Source organism: Myodes glareolus, chromosome 17, assembly GCF_982192425.1.
Source record: "Myodes glareolus chromosome 17, mMyoGla1.1, whole genome shotgun sequence".
Lineage (NCBI taxonomy): Eukaryota > Metazoa > Chordata > Mammalia > Rodentia > Cricetidae > Myodes > Myodes glareolus.
This window is the reverse complement of record NC_142042.1, coordinates 9,369,819-9,395,222: the sequence shown is the minus strand read 5'-3', so window position 1 is coordinate 9,395,222 and position 25,404 is coordinate 9,369,819. Positions and strand designations below refer to the sequence as shown.

The 25,404-nt window shown below is 41.9% G+C and overlaps 1 protein-coding gene and 1 non-coding gene across 2 annotated transcripts in view; both read right to left on the bottom strand.

Annotated features, from left to right (window-relative positions):
- The window catches only part of Adgrl2 (adhesion G protein-coupled receptor L2), a 618,755-nt gene that overhangs the window by 500,039 nt on the left and 93,312 nt on the right, over nt 1-25,404 (bottom strand). The gene's annotated exons all lie outside the window — the stretch shown is intronic.
- Nucleotides 9,047-9,153, bottom strand: LOC125412880 (U6 spliceosomal RNA). The gene has a single exon (XR_007235736.2). It is a non-coding gene; the product is annotated as a U6 spliceosomal RNA (small nuclear RNA).

Below are 25,404 nucleotides of genomic sequence, written 5' to 3'. Positions count from 1 at the left end.
CCCACCTCTGGTTCCCAGAGGGGCTTCAAACACAGGCGGTAGATTAGCATCTCCATGGCTTGATGCGATCTATGGCGAACCCATCAGCAATAGCCCTTTGAAAAGTGTGGTCAAGGCTAAATGATTTGCCGTGAGACAATTTTGTTCTTGAGGTAGAGAGAAATTAGGGCTAACTCCTGAGGACTGAATGCCCCGGCGGAGGGGTAATACAATGCCTCAGACCTCTTGCCCTCTCTCAGCGTTTGGTTCTGTTGTGAGGAATGAGGGAGGGGAAAGCCCAATTGTGTGCCGATGATCAGAACATACCTCCATGAGAGTGCAAGAAAGACACATGCCACTACCAATTAACCATCAGCGGGGCAAGGTATTTATCCTTTCTGTCGGATTCTGTGGGAAGTGTGCCTTATTAGCATTGAAGCCCAAAGAAGTAATGCAGCAGTCCACACTCACTTATCATGAGGAAAAGCAGCGTGGGCACACCGGGTTTGAACAACTAAATAAGCAACCAAATAATAAATAAGCCCCATTGCTCTACCTGGTCTCTGCTTCAGTCCTAAAACAGAAAGTCGCCAAATGAAATCTTATTTCCTCCCTGCTTCTCTCTGTGTTTTGATGGTAGAATGGGGGCATGCATTTTAAATTAGTCCCATCACCATCAGGAGAGTGATCAGGGGCTGCTAATTCCCTCCATAACAGTCCCCCCTCCAGCCCCTCCTACTCCATTACACTTTGAGTCAGAGTGGCTGACCTGGGACTGAGAGATTCTCTAGGGCCCATGCTTGTGGCCCCATCAGAAGAAAGTTTCCCCTGGCTTTCAGCTGGTTCCTGGCAGGTATCCGGGGGATCTGTGGTGAGTGGCAACTGGGGACTCACTTTTCATCCCGTCAGGCTGTGGTTAGGCTTAGTAGCGTTTCTTTCTGATCCCAGCCACTAGGAGTCAATCCCCCTGAAAATACATGGCTTTCTTTCTTTCTTTCCCTTCCTTCCTCCCTTCCTTCCTTCCTTCCTTCCTTCCTTCCTTCCTTTCTTTCTCTTTTTTCTTTTCCCTGAAAAAGATGGAATCAACTCCAGTCTCCCTCTTTACCCTTAAGACACAAACACAAAATAATCACGCATGTTCTTTAGGAAAGTTGGGGGAAGACAGGAGAGGGCTGGCTGAGGTTCTCTGCTTCCCATTTAATTTATTTGCTTTTCTACTAAAGATCTTAGAAGAGACTGGTGTCCTGTAACTAAACTGCTGGCGTACCATTTCATTAAAGAATCAGGGATAAATAATACTGCTGCCTTTTCATGTTAAAAAAAAAAACAAATTTAAAATGGGAGGAATTAGAGTGTAGTGTTATCACTTTGAGAATGAACGAGGGAAATATTAAATACCAAAACTGTTAAGATAAAGCACACAGGAGCCGGTGCAGATGTATGGAAAGGGCCACTCGGTACACGTCTTAAGTCAGCACTTAACAGAGGTTAGCATTTCTTGGATCGCTTTGGAAAACGAAAGAGAACAATAGAAGGTTGCGAACATTTTTATCCTGCCCAGCCAGGCTATTTTAAAGACAGCAAGAACTGCAGTCCACCAGCAAGACCGAAGAAGGGAATTTTCAGTCATTTCATAAAGTGAGGACATGTGCACCCTGGAGCGGGTGGGGGCTGGTGGGAAAGCCATCTCAGAATGCAAGACAGTTTTGTCGGGAAGGAGGAGCTGTGACTCCCGCGCCACTGTCCTCCGGGGGTCTTCGGCGGCGGCAGTTTCCTGAAACTCACCAAGCCCCTTCCCACCTTATAGCATTCGCACCCCAGCCTCTGACTGGAAATGTGTGTCCTGGGACCCTGATGGAGCTCTCTCTCTCGTGCACTCTAACCGCGGTGCTCAGACCCCTCCTCGTGCTCCCCCTCCCTCCCCACTTCGGCTTCTCTCCACCCCTCCCATTCATTTCTTCCTCTTTCTTTTTTTCTCTTTTCGTTTCTCTTTTTTTTTTCTTCTCTCCCTCTTTTTCTCCCTTTCTTTTGCTGCCGGCTGACTGGGTAGCCTGGCTCTCTATTGGAGGATGACTTTGAACTTCTAATCCTCCTGTCTTTATATGCCAAGTACTATAATTACAAGTGTGCACCCTCCACACCCAGCACTGGGGATTGAAGCCAGAACTTCAAACATGCTAAACAAGCACTTGTCCAAACTAAGACACATCCCCAGCCTCTTGCCTTAGTTTTCTTCAAGGACACGTTACTGCCTAGAGGTATATGGTCATTCATTTATCTGTCTCTGCATTTCAGCCTTGTGCTGTTTGGCTTTTCTTCACCTTCTTCCTTTCCTTCTGCTGCATTTATACATGTGTATGATTGAATAATCCTTTTTCATTTCATTTTATTGTTGCCAAGTAAATGTTTCTGCAGAGCCTGCATTATTTGATATATAAAAGTCATTATTAGTTTTTTCCCAAACTGATTTATTTTATGTGTATGGGTACTTAGTCTGAATATGTGTCTGTGTACCACATGTGGACCCAACACCCGTGGAGTACAGAACAGAGCATCTGGTTCTTTGGAACTGAAGTTATAGATGGTTGTAAGCCTCCATCCCCGTGCTGGGAACTGAATCCAGGCTGTCTGCGGAGCAGCCAGTGCTCGTGTGACCGCTGAACAATCTTTCCATCCCTGGACATCACTGTTTCCTTTTGGCTGTTGCTGTTTGTAGTGAGGAGCTGCAGGCAGGCCTGCTTTTCATCCCTCCCGGCTCCCGCACAGCTAGCTTAGCCCCAGAAATAATAACACATAAGTTGTATTCATTTAAACACTGCCTGGCCCATTATCTCCAGAGAGTTAGTTACTGGCTAACTCTCACATCTTGATTAACCCATTTCTAATAATCTATGTAGCACCAAGAGGTGGTGGCTTACCGGGAAGGATTCAGCATGTCTGACCTGGTGGCTGGCTCCATGGCATCTGCCTCATTGCCCTCTTCCCAGCATTCTGTTCTGTTTACTCCGCCTAACTAATTTTCTGTCCTATCAAAGGGCCAAGGCAGTCTCTTTATTAACCAATGAAAAAAACAATAGATAGAAGACCCTTCCACATCAGCTGTTGTTGTTGTTGTGTGTATTTTGAATTACTAAACCACTACTTTTGAGGACCTCAGTAGCCCAGCTCAGGGTACCGCAAAGGGAAAGGGACACTTGACTTTCCTCACTACATTGCTTTCCAGCAGGAGAGTCATGGTTCTTACAGCTTGCAACCAACGGATAGTGCACAGAATCCTGGGTTGACTAATGGTTTAGGGAGCAGACCAAGAACATGTCTCTTTCCTTCCTCCCAGTGCCGGATTCTTTAGACCATGGCAGGTGGCTCTGCAGGAAGGCTCACAGCTCACCTTCCTGTGAGAGAAGTTACAATGACCAGAGGAAAACAACAGATTCCACACGTAAGACTTGAAGGTTCAGGGGAAGCTCTTTCTACCCTCAGTCTTGCTGAGGACTGTCAGAAGGGTAGTGGTGTGCTATACTTCCGAGGAGTAGGGACAGCTGCTACCAAAACTGTACACAAGTCCACGGGAACTAGCAGTGCATATAGAAGCGAGAACAGACAAAGGGAAATGATCAGATGCTTGGACAGAGAAGGGGAAACCCAGCAAGCTTGGGCTCTTCAGACTTTTCTTCATCTCTCTGTGACACATTCCTTCCTCCCAGGTATGGGGCAGAACCTCCCTGTACAATCAGAGAAGGGGGTCACAGACTTTCTCTTTGGCCACACATAGGAAGGCAGGGGAAGGTCAGAGCAGAGCATGTTGCTAGTGTTCTGACCTCCCTGCAGGGGAAGAGGCATTCTGATTTCTGTGAATTGCTTGGGGGAAGGAGAGCAGAACGGTGGTCCTCAGATAGAAGGGCAGAGAAGGGCCATGGAAGAACCCGAAGTTCCTTTGAACATCTTTCTCTTTAAAGTTCTCAGTGTGTGAAAAGTCTATCCGCTGGGACAGCCTCTTCCAAGCCCCAACACCATTCCTAACCTCGCCGTTTATTGACACCTCCGAAATTCTCTTTGCAGTTTATCATAAGACAGAAAATGTTTACTGACACACAGAGCGCAAGTTTCTCCTTGACAGAAAAGGTGACAGCAGATGCCAGAAGAAGCACAGTGACCCACTGTTTCTCATGATGATTCGCTGAGAATCGGCAGCACACAAAAGCCAAGCTTATAGGCCAGACTGTCTGCCAACAGGAATGGGTCACCACAGCAAAAGCCACTTTGGATAGGCATTGTGGAGAATTCACAAACAGGTATTTTGAAAGTGCTTCTCATTTTGGAGCTATATGATATGATGAGGATTCATTTTTTTCTATCTTTTAAAAATTTTTGCTTGGAAAAACTTTTACTCTTCCCCTCTCCCTCCCTCTTCTCCCCCCCTCTTTTTCTGTGTGGGCTATGTGTACCCTTGCTAGGCATGTATTTCGGTATGCATGTGGAAGCCCAAGGATAACTTGTGAGTGCCACTTCTCTCTTTCTACCTTGTGGTGTCTAGGGATTGAACTCAAGTTCCCAGATGTGGCAGCAATGCTTTTACTGGCAAAACCAGTCACCCGCACCCCCCCTCCCGGCTCTTTTGAGATGGAGTCTAATACCTGGAATATGCTATGCATCCAATAATTACTTTGGACTCTTAATCTTCCTGTCTCGGCCTCCTGAGTGCTGGGATCATATGTGTGCACCAGGAGCCCATTTGTGTGATCTTGAAACTCTAATCTGGGACTTCCTGCATGGGAGGAAAGCAGCACATGAGCTGACCTGCAAACCCAAGCCCTTAGTAAGAAACTTTGAAAACGTGTATTTTTCATTTATGGGGCATATGGACTGACTCATAAATATTTTTGGAAGTGTAGGGCTTCTAGGTATCAGAGTTCAGGACCTGGTATTCCCATATCTAGCATGTCAACATGCCAATGTGCCCTGCATTTTGGGTAATCCCTCTGCCAGTGAGCCCCACCTACTGCTGCTGTACTGGTTACTGTAAGCTGAAGAGAACAGAGAGCTCCGAAGAAGCGAAATGTTCTCTCACGTTTGTCCCCTGAAACATGGTTCTATAGCAATTCTCTGACCTACCTCCCCTAAGTGAAATTCCAAAGACCCCCTCATCTTAAGTATTCTGCCTTATACCTGCAGAATAATAGAAATCAGAGTGTGCTGGCTTTGCTTGCTAAACTCGCCTCGCCGGCCGCCTTCTGTTTCTGTAGTCCTATTTCCTCATGCTGCTCCACTCTTTCGGAACCCTGTTCATAAAAACACGACTGGTTTTTGCTTTTCAGGTTTCATTTTTGAAGGATCCATGCCACAGAGACTGTTGGGAAAATAACATGGTCATGCTTTTCTCTTGTGTATCTTTACTAAAGGCTTGAACTGTGGACTAGGTGGGAAAAATTTATAACCACATCATTTACAGACTCTGGGCCCAACAGAAGGTGGCTGAGGTTATTACACCTACTCAGGAGACTGCAGAAACATTGGGCATAGACTGATGAAAGTCATCTAAAGAGTAATAATTTTTTAAATCCATGTCCAGAAGGTCTTAGTGTTTTGCCTGTAGAGAAGAAGATCCAGTTTCTCTTGTCTCTTGCTTCTCAAATTCAGATGAGCAGTAGAAAAGCATTGGAATGAGTTTCTCTTGTCACTCTGTCCTTCGTTATGGGATGTCAGGTGAAAAACTTGTACTTAGTGAGGGAAAATTGTTTCTTTCCCCTTCATAGATGCCCAAGCACACACATCAAGTTTAGCATCTAGTTCCTCTTATAAACCAGGTCCAATATCTCCTTTGCTGACTATTTAGGATATTTTGCAAAGGCTTAAACAAGGTGAGGTAGGAGAAAAATCCATAGGGACAGGAGAATGAAAAAAGTGGGACTCAAGAAACCAAACATCCAGGAGTGTGTATACACGTAAGCCTGTGTTTGTCTTGTCTGTATGTATGATAGGGCTCTCTCCTCTCCCCTCCCTCTTCCTCCCATTCTTTTGTGTCTCAGAATAGAAAAGAGACGGGGATTTTCAGAGTCTCTGTGGATTGATCCATCATATTCTGACAGCTGGATTCCCAGAAACAGAGAATTAGACTTTTGGAGTGGACTCATTTTCAGTTGAATCTTATAAAGTGCTTACTTGAAGCTGGCCCGTAGTGGGTCCTCCAGCAATATTAGTCACTGGTGTTGATGTCAATTGTTCCCCTTCAGACACCAATCAAGCACTGGCGATATAGGGCAGAGGGTGAAGGCACTTGCCCTGCAAGCCTGATGACCTAAGTTTGATTCTGGGAAGCTATGGTAGGAGCAGAGATCAGACTCCCAGTGTTTGTCTTCTGGCCTTCAGACACACATGAGTTCGCACACACACACACTAAAAAAAAAAAAAAAAACATATAAATAACAAAGAAACCAAGTGTTTGTGGCTGGGTCTAGTCAGTGGTAGAGAACTTGCCTAGGATGTGAGTCTCTGGGTTTCATCTCCACATTTCAAGAAATAAACAAACAAGGACCTTAATGTCCAACCAGCTAACTTGTGTCTCAGCATCGTTGCTGATGCTATGACACCAAACATTCAGTACCAGGTGAAGATAAAGTCACTGGACTGACCTTTGTGGTAATGGATAAAGAATAAAATGTTAAGCCACTTAAGGAAAACCAACCAAGAGAGTTAGATTACTGAACCATTATCCACTCAAACTAGAGATATTTTAGTATCTCTATCAAGAAGATTAAAAGTCGAGGCAAGATTTCATGCTTTCGATATTTGGAACAAAAATGCGCTTTTGCATTTAAAACTGCCTGGGTACAATGACAGTGCAGTTATTTGTGGTCAAAGTGGATTGTGGGTAGAGTAACCGGTGGGAATGCTTCTCAAGTGCGCACACAGGACAAAAACCTCCAGGCATTAGCAGTCGAGGTCTCAATTGGCTTTTCAGCTACACTGTGGTTTATTGTACTCTTCACACCAGCTCTCAGAAGACACTACATACCATTATGTTTCTTGGAAAATCATTATGGCGCAATTAAAAGCAATGTTGTTTCACAGACGAACATGGGCTTCTACGCTGTGTCTCACGGCTGGGCACTTCCTTGAGCCTCTTGTGACTACGTGCCCTTGTGATGGTCAAGAGACCCAGCTGTCGAGAAAACACTCAACAGATGGCAGTGGCAGCGGATGTATCACCCTTCCTGGGAGCCTCTCTGACATCCGAGCTGTGGACCTCCATCAGCGCTGGTGTGCAAATGACTCCTTTCAAGTCACAGTGGTCTGGAATGTTCAGTGACAAAATTAATCTCCCTCCAGAAATGAAGGAAATTGAATTGCCCTTATGAAATGAAGTGCATACTATAATACTTAAATATATCGTCCCTTTGAAAACTTTTAAATTCTTATAGATAAGAATGACAGACGGGGAGAAAGTTGACACATCACTAAGTGGACCCTTTTTTCTTTAGGATGAGAGCAAAGCTATACTGGTCCCTTCTCATTGTGTGAAGCTCTGTAAAGATTGGTTTTATATTTCTTTCTTTCTTCTCCTTTCTTTTTTTTTTTTTTTTAAAGAGCGATTTAACCTTGGCCTTAGTAATGACATGACTTGTTGAATGACGTGGTCTGTAATGAAATTAGCCTAAGTGGTTTGAGAATTAATTAAGTGGTTTCGTTTTACATTGTAGCTGGCATTTTAACACAAAACACTTAAGCCTCCCTCTTTATTATCGTTTCTCCTATGTGTGTGTGTGTGTATAACATTACTGGAAGAAGACATCTATGGCTGAGGATTCTCAACAATGTGCCGGACCACGCTGGGACTGAGCCCCATTACTCAGTATTCAGAATGGAAGTTGCAGATGATTTCTGACTCATGTTCCTTCCTGTCAGTCACACAAAAGACTCAGGTGCTGGAGCCTCAAGTCTGTCTAGAGAACATTCCGGTCTGTCTGGGTATGTAATTCCGTGACAGGACAGTCTTGAATAATAGGTATGGGCCTTCCTCTGTGTCCTGCAAAAACCGTCCTAGGTGCTCCTGCCTGCTACCTCAACCCCCTTTCCGATATTTCCAAATGGTGTTGATTTTCCTTACTTGGGCCCAAATATAAATGTGCGCTGTTAAATCTTCAAAGTCAGTTATGTAGGGATCACTATGTCCTTTAGCATTAAGTTTGATTTTGTCAAAATTGTCTTTCCTTTCTGATGTCATCAATATTGTGTCCTAACATTTACATTTATTCTAAAACTCTGACATTTATATTGTCTAGTCATGTCCGAGAAGAAGAGACCACCTGCTGTATGTGCTTTCTGTTAATGTAATCACACTTCGGTCTTACTAGTTCCTCTCTGGATAAGCTGTAAGATGATCTCTCTCTCTTGCTCTCTCTCTCTCTCTCTCTCTCTCTCTCTCTCTTTCTCTCTCTCTCTCAACAAACAAGGAATCAGGAATCAGCAGGAACACAGCCTGGCGTAAATGACATCATATTCATTTTAACTATATTATATGTGTTTGAGACAAAAGGATTTCACTTATTCTAAGAGTTCAGGGACTGTCAGGTATTGTACTAAGTCCTCTACACACATCATTAGATTTTTATTTTCACACATGTGTGAGATGGGTGAACATCCACCAGGGCAGCCCACTGAAAATGGTGTCAAAACTGATCAGACACCTGAGCCTAGGCCATCTTCTAGACTCCTTCATTTCTTCAGAGAAATATAAGTATTTCTTGTCTAAACAATATACTATTTTTTTTCCAAGACAGGGTTTCTTTGTGTAGCTCTGCCTGTCCTGGAGCTGGCTATATAGACCAGGTTGGCCTCAAACTCAGAGATCTACCTGCCTCTGACTTCCAAATGCTGGGATTAAAGGTGTACACCAACACCACTATTTATCTTTATATGTATATGTTTGCAGAGTACTATCATATTATTAATAGGTATATGGGCTAATTAAAAAACAATGAAAAATGTTTTTGTTTATATAATGAAAGGACTTTATATGTTAAAATATTACAATTTTTATAAAAACCTAATAGACAATAGATACATTTTTTAAAATATGGAATACCTTGCCAATTTACATTTCAGCCTTGCACAGGGGCCATAACAATCTTCCTTGTATTGTTTCAGTTTTAGCATATGTGCTGATGAAGTGAGCACATGCATGTTCTTTTGAAGGGTTCAGAAATATTTGTAATAAGTAGATTAGTGTTTGAAAATTTCTTTTTGAAAATTTCATTGTAATATAAATAATTTTATGATTTCTTTGCATGGAAATTAAATGAAAATTAATCTTCTCATTTACTGAATGAAATACTCTATAATAACACTATCGAGGAGAATTTTAGATCCTTCTTCAACAGCCTACAATTGGTGATACATTCCAGGCCGAGATTGTATACGAATGACATGAAAGGGCTTGTTTTCAAAGGTAATTAATAGATCAGGATCTATACAATTCGGGGATTGAAGAGAGGGGCCTAGTTAAACTCCCCACATTCCTGTGTGTGTGCTGGAAATCAAATCGAGGACCTCATACAGGAGTCTTTCAACAGATCTGTGACATTAGGGGGACATAATTTAAACAGGTGTGTGTGTGTATGTATGTGTGTTTTCTTTTCCTGAAGAATAAACACATGATGGGGGGCGGAATGAAGCCCAGAAAGGATTAGGCATCCTGAAATATTTTATGCCCACGTTAAATGGAATGCTGTGCCTTCGAGCTCCACTCCAGTGGAGCATTTGATCACAATCATTTACACACCAACTGCAAACCCAAAAGTTGCTCTTTGAGGTTTCTGTGTGTGGTTGTCATGCTCTGATATCTGCATGTAAAGACCATGTTCTTTGCACCGAGGAAGACAGCGGTGGTGTTTTCATCTGGAACATCTACCTCTTTGCTTTTACCCAGCTGATATTTAATGATTTACCACTTAATGTACTTCATCTTCCATAGCCCCGAGTTCAAACAGAGGCAGCTGCCATTAGGCCTGCAATAATATTGAACTTCCCACCAACGACCTATGAGAGTGTCTTTCTCAGCTTTAGCTACCGAACCCATCTGGCCTTTCCCCTGTGCCTGACAACAGAGGGAGAGGAGCTGCCCACTTCCTATCAGTGCAATCTGGGAAAGAATGTATAATTATGCCAGCAAAAGATCTTCAAATCAAAATTCCTCATGTTAGCAGCGATCTGCAGCTCAGGAGGACAAAACAATGCTCGTTAGCTCATTATCAAAAGAACGGGGAGAAAGATCAGGAATCATGGAAAACTCCTGCTGAGCTGAAATCAATCCAAAGGGTAGAGGTGTCCCTGGCAGCGAATCTGCCAGAGAACCTCATTTTCTTATAACTTCTATGTGCTCCCTTTAGTGTGGAAGGATGGGTATATGAGGAGCCTCCCTTCTCATAGTTTTAGAAGATATTTAGACAGACACAGAACTAGAGAGATGCAGAAATCATCTATAAAAACAGACTTTCAAAAGCCTAAAGCAGGACTGGTATGTGGCTTAGTTGGTAGGATGCTTTCCTCGCATGAAGAAAGCCCTGGGTTCAGTCCCAAGCACTGTATAAATCAAGGTCTGTGGTGCATGCCTCTAATCCCAGCACTCAAGAAGCAGAGACAGGTGAATCAAATGTTTAAGGTCATCCTTGGCTACACAGCCATTTCTAAGTCAACCTGTGCCACATTAGACTTGGGCTTAAAAAACATCACCATCCTCACACCACACACACACACACACACACACACACACACACACCATAGAAACACACGTCAAACCTAATGTATAAGATAGGCAAAGAGATTAGATACTTTTGGAAGGAGAAACATAGCATTTATGTTAACAAATAAAATGCATGATCTACATCTAAATTTAAGGCTTTTAGAATTATTGTCAAGTTCTTAAAAAACTGAGTACAGGCTATGCCGCTTTCCTCATAATTTTTTTTTTGTTAACATTGTAGCATCTGTAAATTAGGATTTACAAGAATATGAAAATGATTATAAATCCTCACTGTAATTATACCCTTGTCAGACAACAACTGTTATCTAGTTAAGATGGTATCTAATCCCTTGGCTGCATACAGTGGACCAAATGCAGTTTTCTTTTCTAACAGAATCCTTAAAGACAGAGGGGACAGCGGGACCAAATGTTTTTACTGTGGACAACACACTTGAAGGTGTCGAGTCTAATGGGATTAGACTTCTATTTTTACAGCGTCTTTCATTCTTAAAACTAGGATCAGACTTTTTCTCCAATGCTTTTTAAAATTGATTATTATATTTTAAGGGTTAACTTTTTAACCAAAAGGGTTGTATTTACTTTTGTGCATATTGGAAAATACTGAGTTGACGGTACTATTTTATTTATCAATGTTTGGAATTGGGGTTTGAACACAGGGCCCCATGCGGCTGTCTCTTGGAAGGACAACTCCAGTGCTCTCTGTATGTTTATTTTGAATTCTCAGGAAGCTGTCCAGTCTAGCCTCCACCTCACCGTAAGAGGCCTTGAATTTGTGACCCTTTGGCCTCCAATCAGCTGGAAAGAAACTGATATATTTCATAAGTTTGATGATGTTTAGTAGTTTGGACTCACCATTTGGCAAAAATGTAGATACTTTCTACAATGTTGATAATAATTCCATTATGACATATGAAAAGCCTTCTCCATGAGATGACTGGATGACGTAAGTGTGTGCATAGGGGACTTTGCTCATACACCTGTATTCTCAGTACACAGGGGATGGAGACCGGAGGACAGGAAGTTGAAGGTCATCCTTGCACACGTAGTGAGTATTAGGACAGCTGGGGCTACATGAGACCCAGGTGAAACCAGAGAGTGTAATGTGCTCCAGCTTGGCACTGTACTGTGTCTAGGCAATTGATAGGCAGCTGTTCAGGCCATTTATGGCATTTCGTTTTCCTTCCTGGCTGGCCACAGGGCTAGGGCTTATGGACTTGGACTCTCAGCTTTGTCTCTACTTGGGAAGAAGCCTTCTAGGTGTTTGCTTATTTATAGCCTCTAGGATGCTTTCCTGTGGACAGATGTATGTGTTGGGATGGAGATCTGAGATCAGATGATCATGATTCCATTAAAGAACCCATGATCAAAGCATGTATTCCATTTTAACATGCATCTGTCTGTGCGAGCTGCTGCAAATCGAAGATCAAGTGCTCATGCATCAAGCTCAACAAGTTAGAAAATTTGATTTGGAAATCTTCCCCAAGCTCCTTCTTTAAGTCTGAATACTGACAGGTATTTTATACGATTTTTTTGTTCCCCTGTTTGCTCAGTTCCAAGATTTATAGGAGCTCTAATTTGAAGCATGGCAGAAATGTCACTGTGCAGACAGCAGGGGTTTCCCCAACAAAATTTTATTATAATTGTTTCCAGGCCCAAGGGCAAATTATTATGGGGAAATATATATATTTAAAAATAATGCTTGCATTCTTTTTCCTTTTAAAACTTTGAAAGTAAATTCTGTTGCCTTGTTTTTTTTTCCCCCAAGAAAGCAGATGTCCTGGTTTGTTTTCTTCTGAGCAGTCTTAGCACATGTATTTGGTAGTTATGAGAGGCCAATTTTACACAAACAGCCAAGAACAAATTCAGTCTCTCCTTAGCTACACTATTGGCTGGACGTGAGAGAACACTCAAAGAAAGAGAACATTTCACAATTCACTGTTACTGTGAGCTCCTATAGGAGCCTCGTACGGAATGTATCTGTCATATGGTAACAAATGAAATCCAAAGAGAAATGACTTGTCTTGCAAAGAGATCCGAGTCTGATGGGAAGTGGTACTTGGGCGTTGATGGCAACTGTAATTGTCCATTGTGGGTGGAGAACTTCTGGCTTTTTAAATAACTTATCACAGTATCGCAGTATTCAAGGTAGAAAAGATTAACAAAAACGTATCAAGTCTCTTTAAAGAAATGACCTGCAACATTGGGGACAAGAAAATTGTGGGTAAATTACCAAGGAACACTCTTATGGGGAATAGTGAGTCTAATAAAACTTAAGCCAAGGCCCACTTTTTTTTTTCACCATAAGTAGACAGACAGTGTAAGGCAGAAAGCTGTGACGTCTCTCCTGTCTCTCCTCGTCTGCTTGTGGCTATTTGTGGCTAACAGCATGTGCAATAAAAGACTGGTTAACAAGAGAAAGGCTTACTTTCTCCTTCCTTTCCTTTCCTTTCCTTTTCTCCTCTTCTCCCTTACTTCGTTCTTCCTTCTCTCCTTTTCTTTCTTCCTCCCTGCCCCTCTCTGTCTTCCCTTTCCACCCTCTCCCCACCTTTTTTGGTGATAGTCTTGCTGTTGCTCTGGTAGACTTTATATGTGCTGCATAGCCTAATCTGGTCTCGCATTCTCAGAGCCCTTCACAGGTCCAGACACAAAAATGTATTTCATAGGTTTCATGGGACACAGAAACCTTCAGAACTGGGGAATAAATGACACGGAGGCGGCTGTATTTTATGCTTGAGTTTAAGGAAGAAAGGTGCCTCATACAGGACTATGATTACCCAAATGCTCTGTTATCTAATGCAATAGGCTGAAAGGGAAGTCTTGCAAGGCCTGTTTTTCTGGATTCTTGGGCACTGTGTAGTTCTGAAATCAAAGCCTAATGTGACTTGCCATAAAAGGGTTGGGGTGGGGAGGTGTTAGAGGAATACCTCTAAGGTGTTTTTGGCTTCCAGTTGCTATGACACCCCTTGGGGAAGAGGAACGCTGATGAAGTCAGAGAGAGAGAGAGAGAGAGAGAGAGAGAGAGAGAGAGAGAGAGAGAGAGAGACACTGCTTCTTCTGTGAGGCTTCCAAAGGCTCAGCGGATGGGTCTTCCTAAGCCAAGTCACAACCCTTCTAGCCCTCAAAGCATGATGCTATCAAAGCCGAAAGTCCTGTATATTATTTCTTGTGTAAGAGGAATAATCCAGTTACCAAGAAGCAGACACCGTTGATGAGGAAGGAAAAACGGTTTCACTTGAGAGGTTACAGAGAAACTCATAGGAATCCAATGGTATACTGGCAGCAAACAAGTATCCATGGGAACTTTTGAATATTATTTTATAAACTAATAGTCAAATTAATGAGTCTGTGAATTATCATCATAATGATTTGCTAATTTAGAAGAGGGTGGTCTTGAACGCCTAGTTATCCTGTCTCCTCCTCCCCAGTGCTGTGATTATATACCAACACACCCGGCTCTAAAATATATTTTTAAAATATAGCTATGCTTAATTGTATTTAGTAATCTTCAGTTATTTCTACTCCTTTAAGAAAGATTTTTAAAAGTCATCCTATTCCTCACAGATCACAACCAGCTTTGCTGCAGTGATAAAGTGCAATTTAGAAACATTTCAATTGTACTTTACAGGAAAAGAATAACGCAGTAAGAGAAGTGCTTGCTGTTCCTAGAATACAGCTTGGCAGAGAGAGAAAAATCCTTTAACTCTTAAGGCTGGGACTCCTTCAGCAGCTTCCAAAGACAACTTGCCGGAGAACTACCTGGGAACCTTGTCAGGAATGTACACATTCCTGGGATCCAGGCCAGACCTACTGAGCCTGTTCCAGAGGAATTACACCCAGAACCAGTTTTACTACACACACCCTTGCAGATGCTGTGTAAGCATGGACAATTTTGAGGGCCCCCTTTGAAGAACTCTTTAACCTATGTATTAATTTTGAAGCAGCATCCCAAAGTATTAAGCTAGCAGGGTTAGTTGCCTAAAAGTATGGAATAAAAAAGGCTGGTCTTCTCCTCGCAGGTCACTTCACTTTGTGAATTATTTTGTACAGGCTAGTCCCTCAACCAAGATAATGCTACAGCAACGGGTGAGTGCAATTTTCTCAATTACAAGACTATGAGGAATATTATTTGGATGCAAAACATGCAGCTTGTCTTTCTTTCCTCATCAGAGGGCTATCATTAGCCAACCACAACTACGAATATACAAAGGAAATTGACTATTTTGTGTATGTCATCTATTGAATAATATTTATATCATGTGAAGATAAATAGATACTTTAAAGCTAGCTACAGGGGACGGATAGTGAGGGACAAGCCTCAGTGAAACCTTAACTTTTTAGCAGGGGGTAGAGATGTTGAATTTGCCAACCATTAATTCTTCCCCCCTTTCCTTTTGTTTTTAACCAGAATGTTGTTTCGTGTGTGCTCGGTGCAGTGTTTATCTTCAGGGATAAACTGATTATCCTTGAAAGCCCAGAATATGAATGTTCTCATCTATAGATATTTACTGAAAGTGAAATTTTATTTTAGCAAAGAGAAAAAAACCAAGCTGCTAATGTTCACATTTATTCACTTATTTCATCGTACAGCAAATAGTTATTGATGACTTACTCTGTGCATAGCTAAATAAGATAAGGTCTCCGGCCTTGGAGAAGCTCAACGCTTAAAATCTTGAGAGGAGTGGATAAACAGCATGACAAAGGGCTAGAAAATGGACAAGACAGACTTAGGAGACTTTTCTTTTTAGACCCTTGGCTTGAGTCTCACTGAAGACAACATAATTAAACAGCTAAATGGGGTCCTTTAAAGCAGTGCTCAAGGGTTAGCTGCAGGAAGGCCGTCTCCACAGACATTTCAGGAGAAACCCAGAAGGAAACACCCCCGATTTTTTTTTTATCACAGATGGTTTCCCACTCAGTTCCTGGGGTTCTGATTTGGGTCACACACTCTGGGAGTATTTGTGAGCAAAGTCATTAGCATTTCCATCTAATTCTCTCTTTGTTGAATCAAGCTGTCATAGGCTTAATAAACAAGCAGTAAGTGTTTACAGACCGCCGTTATGATCTGCTCTGTCCTTTCCGCTTCTCCTTATAGTATCTTTTGTCAGGCAGCTGCTCCTTCCACACCATTGTTAAGCAGGGTGTGGTGACATCCTGTTTCTTGATGTAATTATCTTTGTAGAACCTGTGATGGTTTTATCTACCAAGCTGACTACCCTCTAACTACTGAGGCTGCTCTTTCAGGATTTTTAAACAAAGAGATTATACAAACAAAGGCACTGGTGACTCTCAACTAAGAATGTGATGAGTTGAAGGTATTTAGCAATAGTTGAAATCAGCCAGTCATTTAAAATTTGTCTGTGATACTACTAATTTCTTTGTGATGCCCACCCAATAGAAGCATACAAAACGAGACAAAAGGAAGTCAAACTCTATGTAAAGTGTATTCATCTTGTCTTTCCTGGTTAAACTGTTTAAATCCCCACTTCTGTTACAGTTGGACAAGACAGAAAGGTCTTGTCTCCAGCGTTGGGCTGATCAGCTTTAAATTCTCTTCTTACGAACTGAACTGTTTGCTTTCAGTCGGAAATGTGTAGTCTAGGAGAAATCATAGGTGTGCAGGTGCCCTGTAAATAGCTAGATAGGAAATGAAGATGATCAAACTTCCTTCTAGACCCTATGAGTCAAGTAGGAGGGGCACCATTTTTTTTTCCTCTGAAACAATGGGGAGCACGTGTCATGTAATTTTCAAGTCTCGTATACAAATGACAGCATTCTCTGCATGGGATCCCTCCTTAACGACAAAACCTGCTTCCTAGAGCCCATCCCAACACGCAATAAAGCTGGAGTCTGCGATTAGACTCAAGAGCTGTTTACTAGCGCCAGAGACACGAAGGAACTTCAAAAACATTTCCTTCAAGTAAGATAATACTCTCCCGAGGAGCAGCCTCAGCATTTGGTCACCCTGACTCAGTGGGAAGAGTGCCACCTATTGACCGTGGCCGCGGAGTGATGGCACCTGGTCACCCTTCCAGCTTACCCCCACCCCCACCCTGTTTTCCCCAGAGAGCCGAGGATAATAACCTCCAGAGGTGGTCTGAAGTTCACCTAAGTGTTTTCATATCACGCCTTATAATTTGAGGCAAACACATGAATTTAAATCAGTTTTTCAAACAACCAAGCCTGTCTTCTCATTTACTAGGATGGGGAAAAAAAATCAGTTTTATTACCTTAAAGATGCCAAACAGTGCCATTTTATTACTGTGGGAAGCTGGAAGTCATTTCCGAACTCTTTTGGCAAGGGTGCTATGTAGAGCGAGCGTCCAATTCAGGCCTTTAAGTGTCTTCTGAGAACCACCACACAGACTGTGATTTACTGTCTCCAGGAGTTAAAGGGACCCTTTCTACCCTGAGACGGAAGAAGGAAAGGTGAAGTGTGTCTACCAAGCATCCCAATGAGACTCGCAAGACTGGGGAAGAACCCAGAGCAGGGAATGGGAGGTGAAGATGCTCTGGAACACATCCTTTTTTCAACACGTAATTCTTTTTTGGGTGCAGAAGATTATGGTGAACGTTTTTCAGAGTTGTGGCCGTTTGTGTATATGGATGGATGGGTCTTCTGCCAAGTCCTGAACAGCTTGGAGTGGTGAGTGTGGCTGGTTGGCCCCTCCCTCCCCTCTCACCAAGCACGTTTCTGTACACTTCCATAGCAAATGTAAGGTTCTAGATATATATATATATATATATATATATATATATATATATATATATATATAGAAGCAGACATAGTGAGTGTTGCCTAGACACTGTGATCAGCGCACCCAGAGGTGAAGGCAGGAGGATTAGGAGTTCAAAGCTAGCCTCTGCGGCCTACTGAGTTTTAGGTCAACCTGAGCTACTTGTGAGCTTGTCTCTAGACACACCTGCATAAATACATCTACACATATACATACGTATTCATGTCCACAACCTTCAAACAACAAAAAATTAAAAGGTAAGTACCATATATACAAAAATCAGTATGTTTTTATATATACATGTGTATTATATATACATACATATGTGCAGATACATTTTTGCACACACACCTATACATGTATGCACACACATACTGTGAAGGTACCAAAGTTGTATAAACATATATTCAGTGTTTATATATTATATAAACACAACCGAGCAAGAGTCAAAAAGATTTTTGCATATCTCCTAATTTGTAACCAGAAGATGGAGGAGATCCAGTCAGTCCTCTTGCCGTTCGCTAGTAGCAAGTATTTTAATTTCTGTGCCTTCAGCTGACTCAGATCTCTAGTGACTGGTTTTGTGTAATCTCTAAGACACTACTCTCATTGTTGTTAATTAAAACACGTTCACACACATGTCTTTTCGGCACCTTATGCTATTTAGAGTGAGGGGTTTGACTGACTTTCCTCTTCATGTTGCCCGTAGTCATAAGTATCTTGTCCCAGGAGTAAAATCACAGAGACAAACAGGATATTTAACCAGGGCATATATTTACACATTTAATCAAAGAGTATGTTGCACTGTGTAACTAGCCCACTGATTGGCACACGGTGGGTTCTGTTTAAATATCTGAGAAAATATTAAATAATACTAAGTTATACAATCATGAAAATAGTGGTTCCTTCATAGAAAAGATGGGAGGCTGTCTGTGAGTGCAAAAGAGTTTGATAAATTCTCTTCTTGCCAAAACTGGAACCACCAATCAAGGAGAAAGGGCAGTCTTGTCTTACCAATTTATCTTTCTGCTTTGATGATTACGGTCAAAAGCAGCTCTCTAAGTGGGAGGGGGTTTCTTTCACATTGTAAGCAGCTCAGAATCTTTCATGGAGCAACGTCTCTCCAATAATTGCTTGTTTTCCTTTCTGTTTATCTTATTAAGTAAGTAACCGATCAATTAATTGTTGTAGCGTTGTGGAATAAACCTATGGCCTTGGGCATGCTAAGCAAGAAAGTGCCCTACTGCTGAGTTACATTCCTAGCCTTTAGCAGAGTACCACATTCATAAACTATAATACAGCTATCTGTAAAGGCAGCCTGTAGTTTTCAAATATGTTTCTTCAAGGTGAATATTTTTATGAGGATGTGATTATTAATGAGAAAATTATCATTTTATTTTATTCATTTTTATTCTGTCAGCCAGGTTCTGTCATTTTGAATAGACATAAATTACCAGAAATTGTGTGTACCCAGACGAGGTATCTATCCTACAGTGAATCGACATTCAGCAGGTTTAGGATGTCCTTCTGCTTTCAGCGTAGAATTGCGTAAGGGTCACATCTGTCAGCTCAGTGGCTCAGAGAAAAGGAGGACTCCATCCCCTGAGCCCGGATGAAAGGCATACTGTTCTTTGCCATGGTTACTAGAGAGCCAAATGTCCCCTTTCTGTAAGGGACGTAAGTGACCTCAAAGGCTCCGATGCCTACCTGCACAGGGGCTCGCTTTCCAGGAGCAAACATAGCCACCACCTTTCTGAATTAGCGCCAATGGCCATTCCAAAGGAACAACAGAAAATGAAATTATGTGTTACAATGGGTTATAAATCTCTCTTAGTAAAAACATGTTTGTGTCCTCCATTTCCTGTATTTTATGCCATTTGCTTTGTTTGTACCTCCGTCTATCAATCTATCATTTGAACATCTATCAATCTTAACCAATTACTTATGTTATTCTATTCCTTCATCTCTTCACAAACCTAACCTATCTGAGGTCTGTGCTTCTTGATTCATAATACACTATTAGCTAATGGCAGGAAGACATGGAAGTGGGAGTCTCCTCTCTCCACTTGCTTAGGGTCCCACGGGATGTAAAGAACATGAACAGAGTAGAGGGGACAGTAGAGGATGACACCTTTTGTTGAAGATCAAAAAGCTGGTAAATCACACCACAGGTTCTGGGAAGGATGTCACAAAAGTTCAACTGTAAGAGGCAAATGATAAGAATTAGGGGTGGTGACAAGAACGGTCATTCAAGACACCTTGTCTACCATATGTAAGATGACATCGCTGGGATTTATTTCTGGTCAAAAGTGTCAATTTAAAAAAAAAACAACCCCTGTCATGTGATGTGAAGTAATGATTCAGTTAGCAGTGACTTGAGGAGGTGATGATGTAACAGTTATATGCCCCTGCCTCTGGAGCCAGACTCTCAGCTTCTGAATTTTGGCTCTCGCTCATTTTTGTAGATAACTCGGGTGAAATCACTTGCTTTCTTCTGCTTCATTTTCCCTTCTTGGAAATTTGCAAATAGTTGCCTATCTCATGGTGTAGGCCAAATGAATTTAAACATGAAAAACTCATACGTCTGTGGCTTCAGCGAATTATTTTGATAGACATGTGATGTTCAATTTCAGTTAGAGTGAGAGGCGCATGGGAAGCTGCAGAAGCACATCCCTGGCGTGTCAGAAAGGGTGAGCACTGCACTGTTTCGCAGGCTGGAGACCCGGAGGGCTAACCAAGACGAGGACAGCCATTAGCATAGGCCTTCCCTCTGCAACACAGCCCACCATGACCTGAGCTCCTCTGCTCTGCCTGACTCCTCTGAGGCAGTCTAGTTAGTCTCCTCTTCCCTCTATTGTCTTCGGCAGGTAGTTTTTACAGTCAAGGAAAGAACCACACATACATGTAGCAGGTGATTTTCTTGTAGATTACAATTGTATTATTGGTGAAGAACCACTGATAAGAACATGATCATCTTTTGAGGGGTTGCCCCAAAACTACCACAAAGTGGGGTTCACCTCAACAACCAGAGGCACCCTAAAACTTAAAACTTGTATAGATGGAGAAAAGATACTGGAAATAATTCAGGAAACTTGCAGTCAAATTTTCTTTGCTACCTTCCAATTGGGGTCTTTTAGAAAGATATTTAATGTGTGTACTTGGATGGGAGCGCAGACAACACCAGTATGTCTCTCATGGGCTGTTCTGAACATTAAGTACAATTTTGTTCATATGACTAGTGTCACCGGAGGTTATATTTCTCATACAAGAAAACCTTTCAAAGGTGAAGAAAATACATAATGGCTAATCTAAGCATTCTGAGAAAGATATCTTTCCTAAAATACACTCTGAAGTTTGAGAGATCACATAAAAATAGTCACACCTCCATGTGCCAGCTCTGGAAAACACTCTCGAATGTTAATGCTGACTTTGATAGCCTGCCTTGGGGTCTCTGCCAGGACTTTCTCTCTGTTGCGGCTATTCATAGCACACCCTTGGATAATGCTATAGGTTAAATGTGGTTTGCTCCTTCAGTTGTGCTGGAGACAGTAATAATAGTGACTAAAACAGTCACCTGGAAAATTAACAAAGTCTCCCTCTAATATATATGATATATATCACAGGCGTACTCTTTCTATATATATACATACATGTACATATATATGTGTGTATATTTATATATCACATACAATCCTTAGAGTAACCCAAGAGACGATAGCATAAAAAAAATTGAGTAAAAATCATTGAGCATACTAACCTCTTTGCTGGATATAGGTTACATGTGCTTTAAAAGATCACTAATCTTGTATAAAATAGAAATTCAAAATGAATTTTTAAAAAACTAAATTATATACGAAAACATATATTGTGCCCTATCTTTTCCTGGAATTATTTTTTAATTGCACATATTGTTGAAGCCTCTGAAGGTAGTCAGTTCAGGCAGTATATCCAGACTGGCTTTAAATAAATTCCGCAGAACACCATGTTTCTAATGCCGTTAAAATCTTTGGTCTTTCCAAAATCTTTGCTGTTTCTTTCTGACATACCAATTACTTAAATACTGCTACATCTAAAGCCAGGGTTCGTTAGTCTGCCTGAAGGAGCACAGAGGTTCCAAGCTAGCATAGCTTCTATTTTATTAATTTTTTCCCCCTTACCTGCAACCTGATTTCTTCTGGGTCTGACCTAATTCCTTTGATGCTTGGAGCTCGGAGGCCAGGGCTAATCTGGAGGAAAGGTGAGACAACCGACAGAAAACAGAAGGAAGGAGAGAGCAACACCTGCGCGCCGTGCTCTTCAAAGTTCAGTGAGCTCTAGCAAAGCAAATCGCCCACGTTCTGAGTTTGGGAAGAACTCGATGCTCTGTTTCAAACACAGGTTCTCTATCTTGATTCTTTACTTCCTTTAGTAAGGCTAGTCAGCACTCACAGTTCGGGCAAAGGGGGACGCGGGAGGGGAGCGGTGACAGCAAACTGCTAATTATTAGCAAGGTACTCTAAATAAGAACACCGTCTTTTTAGAAAGATGCCGTCAGTGCTGTGGAAGCCGGCATCACGGAAAAGGTTTGCACCGACTTTTACAGAGTTCACGTGATGCCCCCAGCTTTGTTCCTAAGCTTTGGAACGTGCTTTGATTCAGACTTTCCTAGACCTGTCCGTTTATTTATTGTACCTCTGGGTCTGTTCCCAGGTTCCCTTTCCCTTTGGGAAGCAGATTCTTCTTACAGCGCAAATATGCCTCAGACATCTTGTAGTCATTAAAGCGCCAAAGGCAGGGCCAAAGGGGCAGATCTTCCTAGTGTTTTTTGCTCATCTTGCTTTTGAATTGAGTCCTGAGAGTGGGAAAGGGACATTTACCCTTCCTGGCTTACACATGACTCACTTCTTCTTCTTCTATTTTTAATGTGAAGAAGTGATAATTATGCATGGATGTACAGAAAAAGGGTGGTGGTGTCCATTTGTGATCTGATGAACAAAGACTTACAAAGCCACCTTTGCTGTCATTAGAAGAGGTGTACCATCTAAGGCAAGGAAGTGATCAATGGCTGCGATCGTTCCCAACACAGCCTGGCTTGCTTTGGGGAGCATTTTACTCAACAGACATTCATAGTCATACAGTGCTCAGCTTCCCAACTTGGTAGTCCTTTGGCATCCAAGTTCACACTTCCTAGCCTCATGGACCAGATGTAGACAGGATCCACTGAATTTTGGAGCTCCACTCTGGCCCGCCCTCAGTGGGTGTCTGTCTAGTCGCTGCAGCTTCCTGTTTCAGCATACATTTGCTGCAGATTCCAATAGCCTTAATAATAATAATAACCTTATCTTAGGCCGTTGTTTAGATCAATTTATTTATGGGCTATTTAGAAAGCTACTTGGTACAAAAGTTGCTTTTTGTGTTTTGCCAGGAATGGTAGTTTTGTGTTGTTGATACATTCCTTTCATGTTTGCTTCTTTGTGAATCATGGACACATCAGTGAGTGGGCACATGGCAAGGGAATCATTTACTAGAGGGAGGGTGGAAAGAAGCAGGGAGGGGCTGAAAGAGGAAGAGAAAAGAAGAGGGGCGGGGAATCTTAAAACCAGATAACATCATCTATAAAACTATCACATATTATTAGTTACAGATAGAAAACTGCCATACATAGTAGACATGTGCAGGGCTGTGCATTGCTGTTCTATTTTAGCCTGAGTCCACAGCATCAGCATTTTTCACACCAATGGGAAATTTTGGCAGTTTGATCTGAACACTGTTTCTGGAAGAACTGTAAAGTCCATTCTAAAACAGCACGTTCCCTATGTCATCTCCTGTTTGTTACGAAGAAATAGGTCACTTTTGAGAGTCGGTTCGTGACACTTTATGACATTGGCCCCTCCCACATAGACTGATGAGAACCTAAGACCAGAACACACACCTTCAATTTAGAGCCTGGGTCATGTCTTAGAGTTCTCCTGTGGCAGAGATAACTAAAAGAACCCCACATTTGCTAGTTTCCGCTGCTAGTTTCTCTTAGTTTTGAGATCCATTATAGCTCCTAGTTGGGCAGGTAAAAGATTAATTTGTGTTTGTAAACATACACACCCTTGGGGGCCATTGTATTTTATGCGCAAGTGAACCAGGATCTTTTTAGCAGCAAATCTATGAAGCTGACATTTTACTACCTCTCATTTTTTTTTTAATTTTAAGCACAGATCTAAGTTACAAGAACAGCCGATTCCCAATATTAAGCTGTTTGTTGAATTCATCTTTTGGTTTATGTGATAATTTATGTGGTTCATAAACAAATATTAGGTACAAACTTAATATGTATATACATACATTTATTTTCCTAAGACATTCCTAAGACATTTTTATTTCTAAGTACAGTAAGGGAATAATTTATTTCTATCGTATTAATACAACCACCCATTCATAAAGGACTCCAATTATACTAAAATGAGAAGACTTTTTTTAAAAAAAATAGGCAAGATCTTCTTATAGAAAATCTAGAAAAGATTGTTTCTATTCTTGCCTTTTTTTATTTTTACAAAATTATGAGACTCATTCCATAGAGTGACTCTACAGAAGCTTTGCTCTGCAAAACCCCCATGCACACAGTTTTATTTTTACAGAATCCTGATGAGCTGTGTGTGGTGCTGCGGGATTCTCCAAGCGAGCTCGACCTAACGTGTAAATGTGTATGATAAAGATCACAGCAATTACAAACACAATAGATGCCCATTGCCGCTGATGAGTTTCCAATCCCCTAAGAAAAAAGGACCAGGTCTCTTCCTTCCTGAGTGGGTCTCGCGTCACAGCCCCATCGCTGATAACTAATAGGCAAAAATGCAAGGAGGGGATGCTCTAATGCCACAGGGAAACAAAAGCAAAATTGCTCTAACTTCCACTTGCTCGGCTAGCCCTTCTCTCAGATGATCTTGGCAGTTTTACCTCTACCTCACTTTTCTCCCAACCTCTCAGGGATAGCAAAACCAGCCCCTCCCCCTCCCTCCTCCCCTCTCTCCCGCTGTTTCATTACATTTTCTTATGTGCATACCATCAAGTCCTCTTGGACACATAATAAGATTTGTGCCAGACTATGTTTCTTGGCTTTAATGGTTAGTTAGCTTTCCAGAATACACATGCAGCTTTACACATGTTTTTATTACTGACATCATGAGAACGCATCGCTCCTATGTTTACAATCGGGTGTTCACCCTTAAATAAAAGCCAGGAGACCCGGTTGTTTAAGGAAATCTTTGAGAAGCAGAATAAAAACAGCTGTTATCTGCTCGAACCATTTCATTTGCTTTCATGATCTGCATGGTAATGATGTGTGGCAGAGGGCAGTCTCCTGTGCTCATTATCCGCTACACATCACAGCCTCTTTCAGGTCGGAACTGGGGCTCCGTCCCAGAGTTCCAACACGATCATTTCAACCTCACTTCTAACAGGTGCTGGTGTTTGGGGGTGGGAGACGTGGGAGCATAAAACACCTATGCTTGCTCCCCGCTGACCTTCGGATTCGGGAGGCTGGATTTCATTGGCAGGGTGGGTTTAAAAGCAAAGCCTGGTCTTTGTTGAAATCTCACTCACCAGGAACACACTGTCCATACACCCTTGTCAAACACATGAACAATAGGGTGGTCCTTATTAATCAAAGCCTGGCTAAACCAAGTGCAGATGGGAGGGAACAATGGACTTTTCTTTCATAAAGGTTTCTAGAAACAGGGGGGAACTGTCTGTCGATCTCCTCCTAGACACAGCGCGCCAGGAAGAGCTCAAACCAAATTAAACCTAAATGAAATACATAAACAGAAGTATTTAAATCCCATTGTTGTCAGGATCCAAACCAGAGGGCTGATGATGCTTACTGCCAGTCAATACTCCACCACCCCTAACTGTTTCTGGTGATTCTGTGGCATCTGCTGGAGATCTACCTCCAATCCTAAATTA